The 6,622-nt window shown below is 35.1% G+C and overlaps 1 non-coding gene across 1 annotated transcript; it reads left to right on the top strand.

Annotated features, from left to right (window-relative positions):
* Positions 1–2,905: 2,905 nt before the first annotated feature.
* On the top strand, positions 2,906–3,012 carry LOC124886842. Its single transcript, XR_007044248.1, has one exon. It is a non-coding gene; the product is annotated as a small nucleolar RNA R71 (small nucleolar RNA).
* The last annotated feature ends 3,610 nt before the right edge of the window (positions 3,013–6,622 follow it).

Below are 6,622 nucleotides of genomic sequence, written 5' to 3'. Positions count from 1 at the left end.
AGGTGGTAGAAAGATTAAGAAGCCGAGTGATGGATGATGCATGGTAAACAACTTAGCTTTAAAGCGAGGTGTGTTTTTGTGTTGCTTATCAAGTGTAAAATAAAGAATATAGGATTCTTATTCCTCATCTTCACAGTCTTCCACTATTTTAGATGATTCCACAGACAAGATATCATCTAAACATACTGTGGAAAAATGCTTCGGGTGTGGCCACACAAATCCTACTTCAAAATTTACACTATCCTCTACACACTCACTTTTATTCATATTCTCAACATTTTTACTTTGAATTGGGCTAGAGTTTTCATAAGAAATTGGCTTGGCTTTTTATTTTACCTCTAGCACCATTTTCTCAATCTTGGCATCATCCCTTATGGTTGGCTTGGTTGGTTGGGAAATCTCCAAGGGTTGATCAACATCAAGGTCATCATCAGTATAGGAATCTTGCTCTTCATCGTCACACTCTTTCATTATTTTAAATGATTCCACAAACAAGATATCATCTAAACATAAATAGAAATGTGTTTTGGATGATTGACCTCGATATCCATCTCTTCTATCCTTTCTCTTCCCTCGTAAAATGCTCTAATGTCTTGAAGTATGTCACATATGGTATTATTCGTTGTGTCTATATAATCTAACAATAGTTGAAGCATAGCTTCAATGTCACTCTTTCCAGTGTTGCGTTCTTCCTTTTCTTGACCATAAAACCTATCATACTCATAAGAAGAACAAGAACTTGGGTTAGCGCAATAGGGGGAGGGGGCATTTGGGCAATCACTCCAATGTCCATATTGACCACCACATAAAGAACAATTATACTCCTGGTAGGATGGAGATGGTGCACACATCTCTCTTCGGGGAGCAAATCTACAATATTACCAAAAGTGGGGTCCATCACAAATGGACATAGATCATCCAGATAAGATTTCCAACGATCAAACTTACATTCATTCCATGATTCCATAGTAAGAAATAAACAAAAGTAAAGAAAATCTATCTAACACAAGAAACAAAGGAAATCACAAACAAATATTTACAAGTTTGAATTCAAGCAAGTAAGCTAAAATTCCAAACTAACTCAATACGCCAAATTGTTCCCCGGCAATGGCGCCGTTTTTGATAACGCTCAACTTACACCTCAAATAAGTGCAAGGCGGCCGTCATTAATATATTTACCCAACTTTAGAGTCGGGGTCGAATCCACAGGGAACAGTGTGAGTGGCGATTAAACTAGTTCCAAGCTATAGCTACAAGTTAAATTCAAATAAATAATAAGAAAAGACAAAACAGGGGTTTTTATAAATCAAACAAATTCTAACGTTTCAACTTATTTTAGAACTCAAAACTTAGATTTCAATATTTCGAATCAATGATATAGAGAAACTAGGGTTGTGATCACTATGACTATTAATCTCCATTGAATAATAACTATTCATGATTCTCGTGATAGGTGTGAACAATAGATTATCCCTGCCGATGATACTATCTGACTTATCTATCGGCGTCACCAGATAATTTATTATCTAATTCTCTCAAACTTTGATAGCATATCTATTTCCAACCTGATGTTATCTCAGGTAGATTGATCCAGTTACGACATCAATCATTAAATAGAAGGTTGGTAGCTTCCGAGTCCCTGTTGATAATTCATGGCCTCTAGTCTATTTCTTCATTAAAAGAAAATAAAACCTAAGGCATAACCTAATGTTTGAAAACAATAGATTCAAGTTAAAACAACAGAATTTCAAGACGTTCCCACAATCACTCCAACCCTAATCCAACTATTAAATCAATGAAATAATAAACATAGATCCCACAACCTTAGTTATGGGTTTCAGTTGCTCATAAGATAGAAAGAGATAACAAAGATTGAATTCATAACTTAAATCAAGTGAACTTACAAAACATAAAATTCAAAGTTGTTTCTCCTTCAAGTACAATAAGAATTTGCCACAACTAAATCGAAGGATGGAAAATTGAATTCTAAGTTAAGAGAGTCCAAAACTAGTGAACTCTCCTTTACTAAGTTACAAGATGTAAAAAGTTGCTTCCCCCCCCCCCCCTCCCTTTAAAAACCCTAAAACAAGTCTTTACATAGTTAACCTTAAATAAGTACAAAAATTAAAGTTTCAATTTTCTCTACGAATTAGACGATGATGCTTTTGACGGCGCGTTAGATACCTAATGACGTGTGTGAGATGTCATCAATGATTCCAGTGAATTGTTATCTTCTAAATCTTCAGACGACAAACCTGACGGCGTGTCAAAAAAACTTGACGGCCCATGAAAACTATCGTCACAACTTCACTGAAAATGAACATACTCTGCCTCTGGATGACTGCAATTTTAATGCCATGTGACATATTTGATGGCCCGTCCTAAATGTCATCCCATTTTATCTCAGCTTCTCAGGTTCTGTCTAAGCTTGACGGCAACTTTGACTGTCTGTCCCATGTATGACAGCACTTCAGAATTGACATCAGCTACATTTCAGCTTATATACACCAGATTTTAGCTCTTCTTCTCCATTGTTATTTATTTTCATGCATCTTGACTTTCCTACAAAATCTTAAGAAATAACATCATAAACACCAATAATTACGTAAGAACTTACAATCCTTTCAAGTTAAAAAGTCTAAAATATGCTACAAAAATATAGCATATCACAAGCTGAGCTAATAAAGCAGTAAACGGATCTACCTGTAACACACTTACAACATTCTTAGGAACATTTCTTGAGTAAGCATACCACTCAGGATTACCTTGTGAAACATAATTCACCAGTGTATGTAATTCATTATAAGTCTTCTCAAGAGCTTTCCCACCTATTGCTGAATCCAAGAGAATCTTGGTGTTGGGCTCAAGACCCTCTATGAAAGTATAAACTAGTACGTCATTAGATTGATGGTGGTGAGGGAAATTTCTAAGCATGCCCTTAAATATCTCCCAAGCTAGGAAAAGATTTTCTCCTTCTTTCTGCCAGAAACTTAGAATCTCACTTTTCATACATGTTTTCTTCCATGATAGAATAAATCGAATAGGGAACTTTAAATCCAGGTGATTCCATAAAGTGATGGAGTTTGGTGGTCTTATCGCGAGCTCTTACTAGATTTTGTTTCCTCGAACTCATTCTTCCTTGTTTCATTCTCTACTTTCTAAGCCAAATTCCAGTGTACTCATGCTTAGCAGCTCACTCCCAATGCTTAACTCAACATTAACTTCTCGTTCAGGCTTCAAATTACATCTAATTTCATCATAATTAAACCCTGCATAAAACTAATCATATCCATTAGATAAAGAATGCAATTTAAGCTCAAATACAATAAGAATAGCATATTTTAGATCATAGAACAAGTCCTATAATGGTTGAATATTGGTAATTAGACATATTATACACCCAAGATCAATGAACAACTTCTTGGAAACCCTAAGTATCTTTCTTGAGGGGATTTAGAGAGAGTAAATAGAGTATTTATATTTGTTGTGTTAAAGTGTGGAAGAATACCCCAAAAGTTTTTTATGGACATGGAGTCTAAGTTGTTAAGTAGGAATTGTCCAAAGTGCCCTCAACATTAAAAATGGAAAAGTGTTGCCAGTGACTATAGTTCACAATGCAACACGTAACAACACCTTGTAACTCATCGCAATGAGTCATAACAAAGGCAGTGTCATGCGGAACCCATACTGTTGACCCTACTACTTAAATCATACGACTCATATCATGACCGTACGATTCATAAGGTCCAAGTCGTATCCAAGACAGAACCACTTGGGCATTACATTGGTCACCTTACGTTTGTACCAAATGACTCATAATGAGACCTATCATGACCGTACGATTCATAGGGTCCAAGTCGTATCCAAGACAGAACCACTTGGGCATTACATTGGTCACCTTACGTTTGCACCAAATGACTCATAATGAGACCTCATGACTCGTAGTGAGCCACTCTTACTCAGAGCAGAAATTAGCTACACACACATTATTTAGGCTATGAGTAGGTCCTTAGGACCCATTAAGACTCTTTACGGCTCATACGGAGGAGTTGTAGTCGGGGCAGTGAGGATAAAATTTAAGAAATTTTCAAGGACCAACACCTGGGATATTTCATTTTATATAAAGAATGGAGATAGAAACCTTATAGTTGCTAAATGGTCAAGAATTCTAGATAATACATGTTTGATGATTGAGGCTATAGAAATGAAGAAATGCTTACAATACTACAGGGGATAATGGTATACAACAAATTATAGTAGAGACCGTCTCTTGGAGCCTAAATCAAATCATATAATGAGTTTGGGAACTACCTTAGAGTGTGATAATGGTGGTCAACTCCATTAAGATATCAATGAATCATACGATGGTAAAAGTATTACATTCTCATAGTAAAGGTAATACTTTTGCAATTTTTTTTAACTAATCTAGGTTTCTATTTTTCTAGTGAATATCATGTTAATAGTTTGGTAGAACTGCCAACAAGAGAGAGAACTATTAAATCAGATAAAATAGGAACACCACACATTAGGAAAGCATTGAACATTATGATAAGTCATATTTAAGTGGTCTAAGCACATCTTATAGATGTTTTATCATTCACAAAGAAGAGAAGTTAAAAAAAAATATAATACAGATGAAGAAAAGAAAATTATTTATATAGGAGTATCATTACTTGGTGAGAGTTGGGGTGGCGACTAATATGATTATCCATATATTGGTACAATGTTTTGTTGTCTATAGATTATATTATGTGGTGAACCAACTTGTCACAATAACAAAAGATTAACCCTAAAATTTGGTGCTATTGATAACTATTCTTTAATATCTGATGGTGGTATAAACTTTTAGTTAAATCAAATCCATTGATATGAGAATTAAGAAAGAGATGGCATAAGAAAAATAGAGAATCTACTTAGCTTGATGGTCTTGATCTCAGTTAAGTTGACCTAGAAGTTGTAATCATACATTCTAAAGCCACACCAAGGAAACATGAACAAAAGTTATGGGAGATGATTAAATTATTAGAGAGAGTAGCGAGAAGATGATCAATCAATACAATCACTTAACTTAGATCTTGATGAATGGATCTCATATAAATATAACATGACACAATCCGAGGCCTTGTCATAATGGGCATCCTAAGTCCAACCAGGATAGGAGACCACCCCCATTACCCAACCCAATCTCTAGAAGCCTACCCTGAGTTGGCTGAATTTCAAGTATATAACAAGATAGCATAGTAATACAATTACAAACTCTATATAGGTCTATAACTGAGACCACCCCAACCTATCAAATCACCCGAAGCCATTTGATAACCAAACCAAACCATAAATCAACAACCAATCAATTGTCAAGACCCTGTGCATAACATAATATAAAATGATGGAACAATTATAAATTTGGTCCAACAATATCAGCCCCAATAGCAATGCCAATACTAAGACTGAGACCAATACTGATCCCGCCCATTCCAAACCATAGTAGTCACACAAAAGACTTTAACCCAAAAAAACTAATATTCGGTTGGGGCATGCCCCCAATCATAGACAAAATCAATATCCACAAAGTAACCAAAGTATGTAAAACATACATGAAATAAATAGAACCTTAAAGAATATAGAATCTCACCACATTAATCCAATAGCAGATCCCAAAGTCTGATCACTATGCAGTAGAAGTAGAATAGTTGATTCCTGCATCGCATAGGGATACAACTATCCAAACATGGTTTAGCGGGTGAATGCTAGCAAGAAACTCAAGATATGGATAAAAAAATGAAATCCAATAAAAACAAGTAAGAAAACCATGTTTATACAAACCATACACATATATATAACTATGTCGGGAAAGAGAACCGGGTTTAGCATTAATTTAAAACTATTAACCTGGGCATGTATACCATCATAGATAAATCCACGGGCTATATAAGTACAATGTAACCCCCTTAATAGACCCTAATGCATGTAGCCGCATGAACCGAAGATACAATAAGATTAAGGAATTCCTAATTACCTTTCGCTCTCCATGATACATATGTACATTGTACATAGAGGATTCCCATGTACCTCATAGTATCATATATGGTCTCCATGAAAAACTCGTCATGTCGATGAACATGAGTTTCCAATGCCCATCTATTGGACTCACACCTTTACAGTTAGCTATCACACCCCCGCCATTATTGCCCAATTAAAATAATTTCCATCCAACAAAAAAATTAGACCATTATTTTCAACCAAGGCTATAAGTAGTGGTATCGTTATACCTATTATGGCTTGCAAGCAATATTCTTAGACAAGCATTTTATGTAAAGAGATTCCCATGTACAAATATATTAGATTATCAAGTTAAGTTGGAGAATTCCCAGGTACCCCACAAGTGTTCCATTATTATATTTGCGTGGAGGAATCCCATTTATCCCACAAGTAGGTTTAATTTAGCATAACCCTGATCACCAACCCTTATTATATCACCATTCCAAACTATTTAGATCATTTATATCATTTAGAGTTCCATTACAAAACCATAACATGCAATAGTTCTATTAAAATTCCAATAATATAGTAAAAGTATTATCAAAGGCATTTCATCAAACATGTTGTGGTCATAGTGTTTCCA

Source organism: Capsicum annuum, chromosome 8, assembly GCF_002878395.1.
Source record: "Capsicum annuum cultivar UCD-10X-F1 chromosome 8, UCD10Xv1.1, whole genome shotgun sequence".
NCBI lineage: Eukaryota > Viridiplantae > Streptophyta > Magnoliopsida > Solanales > Solanaceae > Capsicum > Capsicum annuum.
The sequence above is the reverse complement of the archived record's forward strand: the minus strand, read 5'-3'. Positions and strand labels throughout refer to the sequence as shown.